Raw genomic sequence first — 19247 nt, forward strand, 5'->3', positions numbered from 1 at the left:
CCGCACGCAAGCCCGCGCCGCAGTCACGTAAGGCGGGTCGCCAGCCGCACAGGGGCAAGCTTAGCCAACGCTTCTCCGCATATCCTTGGGAATATTTTTTTTTGACGTGAATACGTCTTTAAAATTTGCTCCTTAGCGGGAGGCAATTTAAAACTAACGAATGATAAGAAAAATCGGGGTATACAGTTTGGTGTTGCAGCTACATATCTATCATCTCCGTCTAAAATTTAATAACACCACATGAAAGCTACAGGATCAAAGAATTCGTTACGCTAAGTGAGGACTGTGACGCATCGCGCGCGGTGGAGGGGGGAAGCGCCACCATTTTGAGGTAATTTTGCTGCGTTTCGAGATTTCAAATTAGTATAACTTTTGATTTGGAGAAGCTACGACGTTCATTTGGGTTTCAATCGTCAGCTCTCGTCAAAATTTATCGATATCATATATAAAACATTAGCGTAAACTAGTTAAAGTGAATATATGGCGTTAAATTAAAAAAATAACGTATTATATATGTTGTATAGAAAATATTACCTGTTACGTTCACGTATTCACGTACAACACACGACCGTGTCCGTGACACAGCCACAGTCCCATTTTGTTTTTTAAATAGACACCGAACTTCACTGATGTTTGAATTACATCCACGTAATTGCAGTTAACCGGTATCTCCCTCGAACTGAGACCTTGCGATTTTCCGCATTTTTAGTGACTTTGTAAATTTTTTACCTTATAACTAAATTAATTGTTGCAATGTAATCGAAAACCTAGCTACAAAATTTAGGTACTGTAAGAAGTTTTAAATTTATTTGTTCATTAATTCGTTTGTATTTAACACATAAGGGTTAGAAATATTTTTTTTATATATTAAACATTTGAAAAGCAAATCTTCAACTGATGTTCACTAAGCTAAGAATTTACTGATTAAATGTTTGGTTTTGCATTTTAATCATAACGACCTGTTAAAATATCTGTGTGATTATCTATCGAAAAGAATAATAGTATGATTCTAAGTTATGGTATCTCACGTAAATAAAAATTTAAATATCATATTAATACAGCTGAAAATGCATATACATGTAGAGGAAAGCATAATCCCGATTCAGTTACTTAAGAAATGAATTGGTGTCACGGAAATAATACTTGCAGATCATAATTATAACCTCTTGTTTTTACCATAAAAATACGGCAGTAAATAGAGGAATAACGAGGACATTTTATGTCCTAATTTTAGTCAATTATTTGATTTCGAAAATGTTTGATAGAGAAGCCCAGAATAAACAATTGATTTAAAAAACAAAAGCCTTCTCACTTGCGGTGAGTATGCATTAAAAATCTTTAAAGGCATCAGAATTTTCAGCACAATTTTTTTTTAAAAAACCCTTTACTTAACTTTTTTAAAAAATCTGAAGTATGGTGCACATAAAAACATTACGCAACCTGAAATAATATGTATTTTGAGCTTTTACGAGAATAAATATTTTTCGTACACATTGCAGGTTTCTAATTCTATCATATAAATGCAATTCCACACTAGTTGGTAAACCACCTTAAATAAAATCCTTCATCACGACACTGGAAAAATTCCCCAATAGGATTTCCTGTTTCAATAACGCTTAAGACATTACACGAAATAAAATAAAACATTCGTGTGAGTATCGACAAACGTGGAGTTAAAAGATATAGTAAGATTTTTGAGGACGTGGTATTGAATCGCATGCCCCTACATCCTGTGGATACCGTTGATTAAAACAAAAAAAAATAATTTACCAACTAACCAACTACCCTCACAGCGAGACTCCAGTCAATAAACATGAGCTCTCAGGTATACGACCCATCAGAGGACAGAAGCCTACTTGTGTTCGTCACTGCCATGGTCGTCATGTTGTCAAGAACATCACCATTCCTAAAACTTTAGGTTCGCCTTTCAGTCTCTTGTGTTGTCTTTACGTTGTCCACATTATCTCTTTTGTATCATCACTGGGTTCGTCCGTCTGTGGGTGTGTTGTCAAAAGTCGTTTTTTTTTTCGTATTTATATAATTTTATTGTTTTAACTGTCTCGTCGTTGTTAGCCCTTTGTGTCCAGTCATTTGTGCTGTGATATTTTTGACGTGACAACGTCTAATAAATCGATGAACGCCAGCTGCACGCACGAAAAAGGATGACTCATTGTCCCGTTACGCACATTTTCCCGTTTAGCGTTGTCCCGTTACGCTCATTGTACGCTTGCGCCGCATCTATCTCTCTTCCACTCGATTGGAACAACCATCGATTTGACTTTTTCGAGGCACATTAAACTTGTAACACTCTCATTCGTTTCATACTTTTCCTATCATCGTCCTATCCTTAACAGAATAACACACATTGGAAGAAGTTAAATAGCAAACATGTATAAAAGTTAAAGTCAAAATAATCTCTTCGTTAAAGTAATAAACATATTTGAATTGATGAGTGCAAATAAAAGTAAATTTATAAATTAAATTGTAGATTTCATTTCACTCCTTTGTATCCATACAAAATAGTGATAATTCAATACAAATTATTAAATTTTATTCATAAAAGTATGCAATCATTTCATTAATGTTTGGTTATGACGTCATGTTAAACTATCGTCCGTAAACCGACTTTACAGACAACCAATTTTCTGACTGAATCGTTCCACGGAATTTGATGTGTTATTTATTTGTTTGTAACTTTTTACATCGGCTGTTCTTGACTTGTCTGTGAATTCGCATAATTTTTTCCCCTTCTTTATCGAAGTTTCTTATTACATATATTGTAACCAGCAATGCGCAAGTCCAAAATAAAAAATCGTAAATCATCAGAATTTTGGCTTCCCATGGCTTCCTCAAGAAACATACCGTACCGCTATAGCGTTGCAGACTTTGTTAAAGTGTTTGTTATATTTAAAATAACTACTGTTTTATTAATATGAATATGTATTTCAAGGCATTGTGATATCAAAATGAGTGACATTTGAACTTTAATTTGTAGCAAAGGACTATGCATGCAAATGGAGCGAATTGAAACCAATACGGCGTCTTTTCGGGTACACAGTCACTTCCCTTAGATTGCAAACATTTGCATTTGAGAAAAAAAAGAAGGGGGGGGGGGGGGAGGGAGGAAATATGCATTAGCGTGAAAAACATTTGGACTTTATTTATTTGCTTTTTTTTTTAGCAAACTCGCGGTAATGTTAATGATAACGAGTGTACAGGGGAATAAAAAAAAATGAATTTTAACTCTGCAGCTCCATTTATTACCTGGACGTAAATTAATTTTTTTTTTCCTTCGCGGCAATGACTCGTCACCGTCGTCTTGTCTGGTGACGGGAAGGGGGGGGGGTTGGGGGGTGGGGGGGGGGGTCTTTATTCTCTTCGTGACCCCCGCGGGCACCAGCCCTGACCCGATGGAACTCGCAGCAGAACGTTCCGCTGCGGTTGATAGAGCGAGGCATACCGTGCTTGCTTATCTCGACAAGTCACGCATGCGGACCTCGGTAAACCCCCCCCCCCTCCCCCCCCCCGTCAACCACCATCAAAAACTTCCAGGCTTTCTGCATTAGGCCAGGTCAAAACGCCGACCGCCGAGAGAGAGAGAAAGAGTAAGAGCTAACCGAAGGAAGTAAGGGAAGAAAGGGGCGCACAGTTCCAAATTTAACTGTGTGTAACTTTTCCCCCCTCCCAGAAAAATTCCCGGCCGAAAAAAAGGATCAAGAGTTTGGTTGCACGAGAAACAGCGCCACACGAGACAAAAAAAAAATACTACATTTCGAACTTGCTTGGCTAGATGTTTTAAGATTAAGAAAATCAATGTTACAATTTAGTGGTGCCTCAAATGTTTTTTGACCCTTCATTTATATGCAATGTAGGTTATATGATAAAACATCGTATCGTCTAAAGTTAATAACCTAATTTTACCTAACTTCACGTATCCAAACCTAAAATAACCTCCCTAAACTGTCGTGACTAACTTAATTAAAACATAACCTTACATAACATTTCATCAGAAAACATAATATAATATAATAAAATCTAAACTAACATAATGAAACCTAACTCAACATAACCTAACCCAACTTAACCTTACCAAGTATACATATTAATATTTAAATTTGGTTTCTAATTAATTTGTTTAAAAAAAACAGGGTAGTAGTCTGATATAACGATTTTAAGTTTTTTTTTTTTACCAAGAATCGTTTTCTTAACCACTTACACAATAAATTATAATCAAAACGAGTTGAAAAAAGATTACTCTATTTCAAGAAAACTTTGTTCCGGAAATTTACAGAGATTAATGGAATTTTTTTTAGGTAATCTTCCTATTTTTTTTTATTTTTTTTTTAGGTTTGGCTTTCGATTTCGATTATTTTTTTGGATTCGCGGAATGAAACTGGGTGCGTTTCCTGGAGATTTGACAAGTTACTCGAATATTTCAATAACTCACCACGACCATTGTGTTGAGTTATTATTCAAAGTAAGTAAACCTGGGAGCCGTATATTTCTAGCAGGAACGTTGATAGAGAGGTCAAAAAAAAATAACTTGCCTCAACCGAGGCCTTTCGAGTCACGTCACCACTGGGGACAAACCCGGAGATTTCCGCAAAGTGATAAGCGCGATGCATATAGATCCATGATCATTTCGCGGATACATCGGTTAGCAAAGTAGACTCGGAGAACATATAAGTGTACTGGATTCAGCAGTAACTATTTAAATTTACTTCATTCGTTCGATGAATATTAAAAAATTTCTGCGCCGGCTTAGCTACTTACGTAACGAGCATAAGACCACTTACTTTCGGACCACTGAGTGAGTAATAAAGGTCCTTATTGATATAGTCTGGAACACCAAATTTATAACAATTTATATCTTTTATAAAATAATCATCACAATTTCAAATGAACACACACTTTTTATTTTCTTCTGTTTTTCCTCCTCTCCATTTCATGTAATAACAACCGTTTTCTTTTTTCTTTTCCAAAGATATATCATGTGCCACAGAGCAAAATTTGTTTCTACATATCACAGAACTAATTTTATACAATAAACATAATTACAATTTTGATGCTCATTAATCAAAACAACTAACATAAAATACTCTGTATGAGTGTAACAGTACAACAGTACATCCGCTTCACGTGGATGATTGAACTACAGCGGAAAATAAAAAATTTCTGCATTGTTACAAAAGATTCCTTTGGAAACCAGCTGTCAAGAAATATTTTTTAACACAACAAAAAATATATTGTATTTTGTACAACGTATGGCTGTGGTTATTTTCGCATATATAAAACACCTTTTCCGAGATAATACTAAGAATTTCTTACATAAAAAAGGCGCATCATTTTTTAAATATTTTAATTGAGGTTTCTTTCAAGCATAAGTTTTTTAAACCACAGAAAAGATAATTGAATATTCAATAATTGGATTTTATTTCGTTTTACTATTCTTATTAATGTGCGCAAATAACACTGTAAAGCTTATTCAGGTAAAGGGTTTAGATATGAATTTAACTGGAGGTACTAGGAAAAAAAAATAAACCAAACATTCCTGGGTAAGAATCCGAAATCCAATAATATTATTGCCAAATGTACAAAATTTTACAAATATCTGTCAGTTTACTTTACAAAAAAAAAATAAAAAATTACAGCGCTGTTGTTGCGCACCTTCTTGACGAACCTGGGCCAGCTGTTATCAAGCAGATTGAGTGGTTGCCCAATAAACGTGTGAACGTGTTTTCAGGCCAACGAGCTCTTTAAGATGATCTGCTATGTGCCCTGAAGGACTGCAAGCCGACTAAACACCTGATGGAATCCTGCGTGACCCGGGGAGGAGTGGGAAACGAGACGGGAGCCAGTGAACACGTGACCTCGACTCGATCACGCACGCACTTCTGTGCAATCTAACCTCGAAAAATGCGATTTTCATAGTATCTGTCAAAAAAAATTTTTAATTTTTTTTTTAAACACACTTTGATAACTTTCTCCAATATAGCAGGTACGTAGCGTTCTTCATAATACATGTCTGTAGGCCCTACTATCGATTAAAATTAGATTTAGAGTGCGAACAATCGTACAGGTTCAACCAATGACTCTAATAGACTCGAATGTGTATTTTCAAGGTTTCCGTCAAAAAAGTTATCTTTTTAACCCACTTTGCAAACTTTTATTTTAAAGCAGGTACTTAGCATCCTTCAGACATGTCTTGTCTATCGATAAAAAAAAAATTTTGAGTGCGAACCATCGTACAGGTTTAACCAAGGGTTCTAATATACTCGAATGTGTGATTTTCATGGTTTCTGCCACAAAAGTTATTTTTTTTAACCCAATTTGAGAACTTTCTCCAATATAGCAGATACGTAGCGTCCTTCATACACGTCTGTACTATCGATATAAATTAAATTTAGAGTGCGAACCATCGTACAGATTTAACCAGGGGATCTTAAATCCTCAAATGTGCGATTTTCCTGGTATCTGTTAAAAATTAAAATTTTTTAACCCACTTTGAAAAACTTTCTCATAATTAGCAGGTTGTTTGGTGGTGTTTGCAGCGAGCCGTTGGGGTTTTCCACGTTTCCTTGCTCTCGTTCTCGTTTCACAGTCGCCTCTCTCAACACTCTCTAACGACCTCGTCAGGGGCGTAAGTGTGTCGGCGAGGCGGGGGGATAAGGGCGACGCTCGCCGGTGCTTCCGGCGCGGTGTCGCCCCTAAGCGCATACGTCTTCTCCGTCTCTGTGAGATCTCAGCGGCAAGCGCGGCTCCAGAGGAAGGTCGCAGGGGGCGACAGCCCCTTCCGAGACCAAATTTCACTTCTTATTTCTTTGTAGGGAATATTAATGTTAACTGAAATACTTTCGTTAATGTGCTAAACTCTACTTTCAATCAAAATTTGTACGAAAATACTAAATTTCAGTATTTGAGACCATATATTTTGGTGAATATCCCAAAGGGCAATGTCATGATTATTAACTGCATCCTCCTGTGTGTGAGAGAGCCCTGCCCGGGAGGTCTTGCTGGAGCCGCCATCGCTCAGCGGTAGCCACAACGTCACGTGGCGGAGAAACGAAGGTAAAGGTGTGATGCAAGTCCCTTGAGTGGTTTCAAAAATCTGCACCAGGCGTTTCCTGCATAAAAATAAACTACTCCGAAAACACGCGTTATATACCGTTTTCACTCTCCTTAAAATAAAAAAAAAGTTCGAAAACGAAAATACGTAAAACCGAGCTAATCACCGGGAGTCAGCGCATGTTTAAATGCGTCTTGCAAACAGACACCACTCGGATATCTTGCGGAGTTTTTTTCAAATCTCGCGGTGTTTCTTCTGAAGATCTGCACGCATTTTTTCGTAGATATTTAGGGTTTTAAATTTTTTTTTGAAGCCGGTGTGGTAACTCGAGGCAATGGCTCTTGAAGTGCGGCGCTTGGTGTAGGAGAGGGGAGGGTGGTGGAGGAGGAGGAGGGGGAATCATTGAACGCCCCACTCCTCGCTCTTGGGCAAGAGACTCGCTCCGTTTCGCTGCGACGAACTCGTTCCCGCCGACCGCCGCTACTCGAGCACACAGCCCGCTCGTGACGTCACAGTGATTTAGTACGTCATTGTGCGCTTCGTTGTTTGGTTCAATCTTTCAAGTGGTCATTGAAGAGTGAAGTATCACTTCTAACGCCACGTGTCCACACTGCAATTTTTTTTGACGTGACAACGTCTAATAAATCGATGAACGCCGGCTGCACGCACGAAAAAGTGTCCCGTTACGCACATTGTCCCGTTACGCTCATTGTACGCTTGCGCCGCATCTATCTCTCTTCCACTCGATTGGAACAACCATCGATTTGACTTTTTCGAGGCACATTAAACTTGAAACACTCCCGTTCGTTTCCTACTTTTCCTATCATCGTCCTATCCTTAACAGAATAACACAGATTGGAAGAAGTTAAATAGCAAACATGTATAACAGTTATAAGTAGTTAAAATAATCTCTTCGTTAAAGTAATAAACATATTTGAATTGATGAGTGCAAATAAAAGTAAATTTATCAATTAAATTGTAGATTTAATTTCACTCCTTCTTTGTATCCATACAAAATAGTGATAATTCAATAAAAATGATTCAATTTTATTCATAAAAGTATGCAATAATTTCATCAATGTTTTGTTATGACGTTGTCACGTTAAACTATCGTCCGTAAACCGACTTTACAGACAACCAATTTTGTTACTACTCCCAGTAAGTATAACTTCAAACGCGCGCACATGATTACACGTACCTAATTTTTTTTACGCTGTGTGGAAGCGACGGCGAGAAACCTGCGTGTGAAGGCCGTTCGTTGTTTGTTTCACGTACGTAGATATACTGCCTGCTCTAATATTGATTGGCGGTTTCTAGTGCCCGTGCTTTACAGCTAGGCGGAGGGATTTTGGTGGGGGAGGGAGGGGGAAATGTGGTAACAAGACTACAATGAAAAAAAAAGTTAAATACGTCGACCCAGATACCGTGAGCCTGTTTTTACTCCCCTTAATAATGCAAATTGCAACCTCGCACAGGTCTACTGCACAGGGGAAAAAAATGTTTTTTCTGTACTCTAACAAAAGATTCCTTTGAAATATATTGTATCTTTGTACAACGAATAGCTATGGCTATTTTTGCACATATGAAATACGTTTTTCTTTTTCAAGACAATACTCAGTATTTCTTACGAAAATTGGCGCATAACTTTATATTCTAATTGATGTTTCATTCTAGCATAACGTAAACATGTATGAATTTTCAACAATTTGACTTTATTTTGTTTTACAGTTCTTATCAATGTGCGCAGTTGATGCTGGAAAGCTATTAAGGGAACGGTTTACAAATAACTTTAACTATCCGAACGCACTATTACTACGAGCACAGTTTTGTAGTGATAGTAGTTTTCATGTAAAAGTACAAATCTATATATTTACATAAATATTTCTGATACATTTACAAAATATAATTACAGTATGGTTTTCATCGCGTGGAACGTTAACTTGCAATGGTGACGTGTCGTCGGAGATAAATTCTTTAATTTATTTTTCCGACGCCAGGGTATAATCTACAAAAATGCACGTGTTATCAAGTGGCGACCAGCGGAGTGAACACGAAAACACATTTCGCGTTGCTAAGACACGGTAAACAACAAATGTCGTGGATATTAGGTGCAGAAAGAACCTACGTTATTACGAACACATGATTATCCTTTAAATTCACCTATATCGTTGACGTCGAGATGGCATGTGCTGTAATCTCGGCGTAAGAGCGCACATTTCGGACGGTATCTACGGACAAGGTGGTACGTTACATACCATGTGTGTATCAGTTGCTGGTATGAAGTGAATTAGAGGTTAGAAATTATGCGATAGGGTAAAAAAAACTGAAGGCACGATTTCCTGTTTAATTATTTTGGAGTGTTAAGAATTGAAATGTATCGAAAATTAAGTTGACAGTAGACAACAATTAAGGTTGGGAACTAACTGTAGTAGTCGTACTTCATTAATCTAAGGGTTTTATGTTTGCCAGGGCAATGCGCGCTTTCGGCAACGTTGACGAACATAAACCCATGTACTATACTTGAGTTTGAATGATTATGAAACAATTCAAAGTATACCTTAACTGCTAGGAACAAGAAAAAAGAATGATCATAGTTATCAGTAAAACACAACAATCAGTTTTTTCTGGAAAAAAATTGGTTGTCTGTAAAGTCGTTTTACGGACGATAGTTTAACGTGACGTCATAAAAAAACCTTTATGAAATGATTGCATACTTTTGTGAATAAAATTGAATCATTTTTATTGAATTATCACTATTTTGTATGGATACAACTAAGGAGTGAAATGAAATCTACAAATTAATTGATAAATTTACTTTTATTTGCACTCATTAATTCGAATATGTTTATTACTTTAACGAAGAGATTATTTTAACTACAACTTTTAAACATGTTTGCTATTTAACTTCTTCCAATCTGTGATATTCTGTTAAGGATAGGACGATGATAGGAAAAGTAGGAAACGAAAGGGAGTGTTTCAAGTTTAATGTGCCTCGAAAAAGTCAAATCGATGGTTGTTCCATTCGAGTGGAAGAGAGATAGATGCGGCGCAAGCGTACAATGAGCGTAACGGGACACAGCGTAGCGGGACAATGTGCGTAACGGGACACATCGTAACGGAACAATGTGCGTAAGGCGACACTTTTTCGTGCGTGCAGCCGGCGGTCATTTATTTATTAGACGTCACGTCAAAAACTGTCGAGAAAAAGTTTTTATTGGCAGTTTTAGTTTATTTAAAATTCTACTTCACATTTTAAAATAATCTCCATCATGCTCAAAACACTCTTCGTAACGTTATACCAGTTTCTTTAACCGCTCTGCATATAAGTTCGCCGCATGGGAAAGGAACGAACGCTTTGGACATAGGCATCACGAACTTCGAATACGCAATGCGTGTAGCCTGCGCACAGGCGCTAAGTTAACATCTACAGAAAACGTTTAAGCGATCACAGTACTCTAGTCGAAATGTGATGGCTACCTTAATTTTGGGATGAAAAGGGCTTAATTTTGGTTGAATAGTGAAATGTGGATCAGCAATTACAGCAAAAATTATAAAATTATGATTGTCAACTGGTTTAATTTCCAGGCGGCAACAAACTTTTATGCATAGGGTTTGAAGAAACTGGCGCAGCGTTACGAAGAGTGCTTGAAACTGAATAGAAATTATGCAAAAAATATGAAGTAGATATTAAGTAAACTAAAACTGCCAATAAAAACCTTTTTCTCACGAATTAATATACATATTTTTAATGACCAAACGTAGCTTAATTTGCGAATATCCCTCGTAAACTGTGTGTACAAAAGAATTTGTGAATCGCAGGCTTATAACAAACTACTACCCAGCTGTCTATAATTTAACAGTTCATAGAGAATGTTTCAACATTCGTGGTTGCAGAATGTTACGATTTACTGCGGGTTCGTAAAGGATAGCCCAATTAAAGATTTTTATCACACACAATTTATTTATTGCCACTACTTATGTCGCTTACAAAAATCTTTTAAAATGGCAAATAATTAATTACACTTAAAGAAAGGTCTATTCCCCAGTCACTCGTTCCACACACCTCGCTGGGCCGCACCTCTGGCGCAACTCTCACCGCAGCACCCCTCGTGGTCCTCAGTCGCAGGACTCCGTCGTCGCACTTCCCTTCGCCGAGATCCCACTCAACACCTCGCTCGGAACTGAACTCTTCGCCCTGGAACCTTCGTCCAAGGACTTCGCCACTCTATCGCCCGGAAACTCCGCCGCGGGAAAACTCCCGACTTCACTCTGAACTCTCTGACTCAGACTGACTCGAAGGTCGGCCCAACCTCCTTATATAGCCCTTGGGTTCCCGTCCAGAACAATCGGGCATGTCTCCGAGATATCGCGCGACCTTCGCCGTCGAAATTCCCAGAAACGCGTCGTGAGTCCTGTCGAAGGACGCGGCGGCTGCTCAAAGAACGCCGATAAACGCAACAAGCATCGGGTTCCCACAAAACGCGCCGATAAACATGCAGGGGCGTAGCCAGGGGGGGGTTTTAGGGGTTCGAACCCCCCCCTTAGCACCAAATCTTTAATTAATTTCTTATTCATCACTCAAACAAATTTCATATTAAAATTAATAAAATTTTTACCATTACAATATTTAAATTTAAGTACCGAAAACTGCTAAAATAGCACTATTTTACACCTTAAAATCCAAATTTTCCCGGGGGAGGACCCCCGGACCCCCCGCTTTAATACGGGGGTGGGGGGCCATGCTTCTTAACACCCCCCATATGCAAATCCTGGCTACGCCACTGTAAACATGTCTGAGTCCTTTTATACCGCAGTGCGGCCTCTTTTAAGTAACTCGATCTGAGGCAGGTGCGCGCTGCGACGGTCAGGATGTCGCGCGATAGTATGACACGAGATACCAGGGAGAGGATGCGGGTGGAAGGGGGCGCAGACAGGCCGAACGAGCGCGGCGACGCCAAGCACTGCAGCCAAGCGCGATCGTAACAATACGTGAGGATAGTGGTAGCATACAACGTATGCACGGAACCCAACCGGTGAATTGATTGAGGTCGCATTCCAACAAACTACACAAAATAAGTCCAAATTCGATCGGAAAATTTAGGCTGCAGGTTCATCACATAAAATATCAGTTGAAAATGTATAACGACATACGGTCCAAAGTGCTTCCGAAGACTGGCATACGCCTTTGAAGTTGGAACAAATCTTTATTTATTTTTAAATACTTAAGAAACTTTTTATGATCAACCGATAACGTATTATGTCTAATTGAACGAAGCTATACACTGTAAATCTTGTTGCTGAAGTAAATGGTAATAATTAATTTTTGCACTATTATTTACCAAAATATTTGTAATGCGGATGAATAATGTGGTTTTTAATGGTTGATTATTAACAGGAATGTCAAAAGTAACGAAAACGTCTTTCTGATGTACCACCATATACCACACAGTTTTCTCGAAAAACTAGTGTACAATTTAGAAAGGAATACAGCAAGCAGTTTGAAACAGCTGCCTAAAATCAGGGGAACTGATTGTTAAGTTATGTACATGCAAATGGAAGTATTTTACAGGAAATATTAAACTAATAATTAAAACTTTCAAAACCGCAGTGACGCAAACTTAGATATAAAAAAAATTCACAGTTTTTCGTTTTGAGATAAACTTTCTGATATATAAGCCGTTTTAGTAATCATAAGCATAGTTATTCATTAGGCGTTCATTCAAAATCTATGAAACAAACACTTACATTTAATAATGAAGACGTTTTCCACGTATGTAGCTGTATTTAAAATGTACTCTTTTGTTACACTTCCATTTTCTATTTTATACATACACATCTCTATGAATTAGGCAAATATTTGTGCTTCATGATACGAAGTGATGAACGTAACTATGTAAATAATAGGATTTCAGAGTAGATTAATTAAATGCGTGTAAACTACAAAAAAAAAAAATACAAATTTAATATGTCCAGAAACGTGATTTATGTTTAATGTCGTATTGATTATTACCAACCATTCTATCTGCGAGAACACTTAAAAGGCTGTAAATAGGACGCTGTATCGACCGACGCAACCTAATAAAACTGATGACGCCGTTCCTATGGCTTCTCGGATATTCCAGCCCCAGAAACGCCAAATGAGACACTCGCCCTCCAAGACAGAAAGAGAAGGAAGAGAAAATGAGGAAAACGAGAAGAGTTTAATCGCAATGGAAGTTTTGGAGAAGTCGTTGATTAAAAAAATATATGCAACGTTATGATCGCTTTCGAATTCCCTACCTTTAAAAAATATTCTAAACGTTTCTGATGCATCCCTTTTAAGCCCTGAAGTATGCACACTTGAACGTACTTTCTCTCGGGAATGACATCAAAAGGGCTGTCCGAACTTAAAGAGAAGTGCGCAAATAAACGAATCTGTGTTATTATAACGTAATCCCAAGTAAGGATAACTAGCTATTTAAAAAAAAGTGTTAAGTTGGTTATATTTGATAGAAAATCTACGTAATTTAAAGACTCTTCAAATAATTTTCACTTTGTAATCTACTAGATTCGTTTTGTGGTGATGAGAAATCAGTTTCAAATGAACAAAGGGAACAGTTACCCACTTGGCATCACAAAACAGCAACTGACAACCGATAAGTTTTACATAATTAAACAAAAAACGGCCGAAAAACCAAGGGGTACATTGTTTATTCCATATTTATGCAGCATATCTGAAAAAAACAGACGATTGGGAAACAAACACGGTATAAGAAATTTTTTTTCAAGTCAAATAATTCAATTAAAAAGCATCATCACCAGAGAAAAACCAGCCATAGTAAAGTCACAATGCCTGAATTGTGTTCATCATAGCCCTGGTAAATGTATATGCATATATTAGAGAAACTGGCAAGGACTTTTCTAAACGTATTAGAGAGAAAAAAAAGATTACAAAGAAGGGCGAAACTAAAAATTATAGACTTGCTGAAAATGCCTGTGAAAACAGTCATAAAATACTCTAGGACTCTGCATCCCCAGTCATACAGGAAGAACGCCTATTTATAAGTACTTAAAATACAAGAATCAGCATTCATAGACAGAAAAAAACACAGTTATTATTTAACAATGTATATAGTTAAACTATTTATGGTTACCTTTAGTTAAAAGAGAGAAACTGATTCACCCCAAAAACAAATAAAAACTAACAACACTTGCAGCAAGACCGAAGCCAATGACATCAACTAATTGGTGCGCGGCCAAAAAGGTCAGTGATCGCCTGTCATTGGCCGTGTCAGGAGATAAAAAAGGGGGGGGGGGGTGGAACACGTATAAACTACATTTTCCCTTTTGTTACTTGTTTCCCTATCGGGAAACAACACAAAGTTGCTCCCGAAAAAAAAAAAACAGCGCACCCCCAAACCCAATGCGGACATAAAGTCCACGCGCCCAACCCCCGCATGGTAGACTCTTTCTGCTCTGTCCAACTCTTCTTCCAGAACCATCCTTCTGTTTCCCGTAACCAACCTGCTTGTAATTAATGCATGAAGTTTTGCATCCCGCATGTCAGTGCCTAGGGTTTTCCCTATGTCTATGCAGGTTTTACCCGGGCCCAACTTATCAAGTTTTTAGTGTATGTAGAATAGTCAATGAGGAGAGTTAGTCATGGCGCCAATCGCAGCCATGGCTGGCCATTCCCCTCCTAGCACATGATGCATGTTACTTCTCCTGCATTGTTAATACCCTGCATGTGTAGGATTCGGCCCAAAAACTTTAGTTTTTAGTTATGTTAGGAAAAAAATTGGTTGTCTGTAAAGTCGGTTTACGGACGATAGTTTAACGTGATAACGTCATAACAAAACATTGATGAATTGATTGCATAGTTTTATGAATAAAATTTAATCATTTTAAATTGAATTATCACTATTTTGCATGGATATAAAGAAGGACTGAAATTACATCTACAATTTAATTGATAAATTTACTTTTATTTGCATTCATTAATTCAAACATATTTATTACTTTAACGAAGAGATTATTTTAACCATAACTTTTACACATGTTTTCTATTTAACTTCTTCCAATCTGTGTTATTCTGTTAAAGATAGGACGATGATAGGAAAAGTAGGAAACGAATGGGAGTGTTTCAAGTTAAATGTGCCTCGAAAAAGTCAAATCTATGGTTGTTTCAATCGAGTGGAAGATATATAGATGCGGCGCAAGCGTACAATGAGCGTAACGAGACAATGTGCGTAACGGGACACTTTTTCGTGCGTGCAGCCGGCGTTCATCGATTTATTACACGTTGTCACGTCAAAAATTGTCTACTATCAGTATGTTTCTGTCTGATGAAGAGAGCAGATGTCAGTTCCCGAAACTTCACAACTGTAGAGGAAGCCTTACTGTATTCGTATGCGCTGTCGTCATTGTGTTGTCCTCGTTATGCTCATTAGTACCATCGCTGTGTTCGTCTGATCGTCCCGTGTCGTTGTTTGTCTGGATTTACTGTCCTCGTTCGAACTGACTCATCGCTGTCAGCTCACTGAGTTTGTCTGTGTTGTAATTCATTTATTTTCGACTAGCTGCAATACCCAGCGTTGCCCGGGCTGAATACAGGGTGTAGTTAGTAATTGTATTCTTAATTTGAATGTAAAGTGTGAAAATTAATTTACATCACTTTCAGATCCCGACAGACGTTGTTCTGCCAGTTTATAGTTATTTACCTGGTCTGTATGTAATTTAGACTTTATAAAGTAATATAGAAAAAAGCTGAAAAATAAGAGATTACTAATATTGAAAAGATTCCATTATCTAGCTAATGCTCGGCCTGCATTGCAATGCCTCATTCAGTTTTGTTTTGTAATATGTTTGAAGTAGTTCCACATATACAAATCATCTATCCATCTCTCTATATATTTATCTCTATCTACATCTTTATACATCTATGTATCTCTCTATCTCTATTTATCTCTTTATATCTATATATACACTTCCTACTATCTCTATATCTTCAATATATAAGTATCTATATGGCTATATACATCTATAGGTATATCTCTTTATCTAACCCATTTCATTCTCTATACCTCGCTCTATCCAACTTATATCTCCGTCTCTATCTCACTCTATATATATCACTCTATCTCTGTCTCTCTTTTAAAATAAAATAAATTGTGTCAAGCGTGCGCACTTATACAACAAAAACAGACGAAGTGCCGCTATATAAAATGAAATAAACACATTTTTTGACACAATTCGTACTCCAACTATTGAAAAATAGCTATACCGTCTCAGTAACCTTCATGGGCATACGCATAACAAATCACCAAAATTTCATCGCAATCGGACGAATGGTATAGGAACGCATACGACACAAAAAACGAAAATTAAAGACATGACAAACGCATCAAACGATGGTGCGTTTAAAATTCCAGGCAACTCTATCTATTGACGAAGTTAAGAACAAAATAGTTATTTGCGCCTTTATTTTGCTAGCCGCTGCGAGCTCCACTAAGCGGACTGGTCTCACCAAGGAGAAAAAATATTAATTTGCCAGACCTTACTATCTGTATGACCGTGTGTCAGACATAGAGAAATGAAATTCACTAACTATTTGTATGTCTATGACCTATGATTTTTTCTGTTATAAATCGAAATTATCACCTTTTCACTCCCTTAGGGTTGGAATTAATATGGGGTCTATGTGTTAATCCAGGTTATAAGCTAGCTGTAGGCCAAATTTCATTCAAATCCATTCAGTAGTTTTTACGTGAAAGAGTAACAAAAATCCATCCATACTTACAAACTTTCGCGTTTATAATATTAGTAGGATGTGTAACATCTTTGCTCTCGGTATACGGCATTTTGGTGGGAGTGATTTCGTGAATGCGAGGGAAGTCAGGGAACGGAAATGTGTAACGACAACGGTGCTGCCATCTGTGGCGGATGGTGCGAACCAAAGTTCACAAATACAGATGGGAACTTCATAGTTATAACTGTTTAGTAAAGTTTAACAAGATGATTAGTATTTCAATAAAATTGCTCTTCTAAATTTGGGCCCCAAGACGGAGCTTAATTAATTAATTTTTTGCTTTTATAGGAGCCGTTTTATTACGCAGTTAAAAATTTCGCTCTGCAAATCTACTGATTGGATAGTCGACGTATCTGCTCCCACAGCGAATTCTAGCGGCGGGTGCGGGAACTACGAGTGATTCGCGTCCAGAAATACAGTTAAAAAACACAATTTGCGTATATTTAGCACGCTCAAAATTATCTTAAAAGAATTCACCGTTAAATTTCGTGTCCGAGTTTCGTATTACAAGTGTATTTGCAACAGGAGAACAATAAATTTTCACGTTACCGAGGTTATGTTTTTTATTCCGACATAATTCAATTCCTTCCACGGTGCTACCTGGAAATTCTTTAACATTTGACATCAGCCTGATTTTTGTGCGAGTTCTCCTCGCGGTTCATGCAATTAATTTTTTGCTGTCCGTTCTCGAGGTTTGTGTCTTGATGACGTACGGTTTAGAGCCCGTCTACAATAGTCCGAACCCGTGCGTGGTCCGTGTCCTTATCCGAATGTGAGTGACGTCACATTGTCTCACCGAAAACTGCCCTGTCCACAATTGCGATGTCCGATGTCCGAATGTATTGATTTCTAAAGTTGTCACCAGAGCGCAGTAAATGTGCCAAACCAAAAGTTTTTGTTTATTGTTTTGATGCTTTGCAGTTTGAGATTGAACTTATAAAAGTTGTGGAAGTTCAATATTATATATTTATTCAGTAAGGCAAATTGGCTCTACTTGACTTACAACACCTTCCATTTCCTTCAATAATAAAAAAAAAACAAAAAAACACCACGTTTTCAAACTGGAACCGGAAATTCAAATATCGCGAGTGTCCTGTTCTTTTTCTGTGTCCGAAGTACACAGGTTGGGACAAAAAGTTCCAAACTGACGAATGTCTTCGGACCAGGTAGGTTCGGACCTTCGCCCACTTGACGCATGACGTCAGAGGGTCACGTGGACCAATCAGGCGACGAGTGTCCTTCGGACACGGTTTAGGACATTGCCATTGTAGACGGGCCTTTATAAAGCGACGTTACGCTCTGATGAGTCATCGCATCCACACTTCTGGAGGAGGGAAGGGGAAATATTTGCCCACCGCAGTGATTTCACGGAAGACGGACCGGATACGTCGGGGCTCCGGGCGAGTAATGCAGCCTCGCCGAAGGAGGGAGGGAGGGAGGGGAAGGGTGGAAGGGTTGGTGAAGGAAGGGCGGGAGGGTGGAAGAGGGATGTCACGCGCTGCAGCGCTCCCGCGCGCGACAATGATCGCGCGATGCGGTCGATGCGCCGGTCTTGCGCATGCGCAGGAACCTTTGTCCGGCCCGCGGGTAGGGGAAGGAGGGGAGGAAGAGATGGAGGGGTAGCGGAGGGGAAGTAGGGGAGGGGGAAAGCGAGCTGCCACCGTCCGCCGCAGCCGGGCGCTGCAGTAGCGCAGCGGCGACCCTGCCGGCCGCGGTCGGGAAAAGAAAGCGGAGCTTTTTCGCCTTTCAGCCCCCCCCCTCCGCTCAAAAACAAGCCCGGAGTATCGCGCGTCGGGGGCACACTTTCGAAACGACGCCGGTACCTCGCGCGTGTGTACGGCCCCTCCCCCCTCTACGCCAGTCCCCGTGACGAATCCGTCGTCAAGACTCGTGTACCGCGGTCGTTCCTCGCTCGTCCGCTCGCAACTGTTTTTTTTTCTTCTCCCCTTTGCGGCGGGGATCCGTACCGCCGCAATGACGCAGCCTTTGTGAAAGGTAAGCGCGACACAGAGAATACGTAACACTAATTTTTTTTTTAAATTCTTGATCTTCGACTTATTCATTGGCTAGGGACACCTTTTTATTTTTGCGATTTCATTTCACGTCAAGGTATTTCACAAAAAAAAAAACACTGTAGCTTTTTTTCTAAGAGTCGTGGCAAATTGTGAGGGTGCAGCAGTACGGTGACCACATTCTCATTGGCCCCGTCAAGAGCGGGACTACACCTCTCCCCGACCTCAGCCAATAACCACAGGAGAAAAGCTACAGTATTTTGTGAAATACCTTGACACGAAATGTATTCGCGAAATACAGGTGTCCCTATTTATTGCTTCTTGGCTCCTAGGTTGAGGTTATGTTTAATACATACATACATATATACAATTATATATATAT

The 19247-nt window shown here is 38.7% G+C and overlaps 1 protein-coding gene across 1 annotated transcript in view; it reads left to right on the forward strand.

Annotated features, from left to right (window-relative positions):
• The first annotated feature begins 18537 nt into the window (after positions 1 to 18537).
• Positions 18538 to 19247, forward strand: part of LOC134538600 (potassium voltage-gated channel protein eag) — a 267476-nt gene continuing 266766 nt past the window's right edge. Inside the window, exon 1 of the mRNA XM_063380027.1 lies at positions 18538 to 18848. The gene's annotated coding sequence lies outside the window, so the exon portion shown is untranslated. The remainder of the gene's footprint in view (positions 18849 to 19247) is intronic.

This window comes from Bacillus rossius, chromosome 13 (genome assembly GCF_032445375.1).
Source record: "Bacillus rossius redtenbacheri isolate Brsri chromosome 13, Brsri_v3, whole genome shotgun sequence".
NCBI classification, from domain to species: Eukaryota; Metazoa; Arthropoda; class Insecta; order Phasmatodea; family Bacillidae; genus Bacillus; species Bacillus rossius.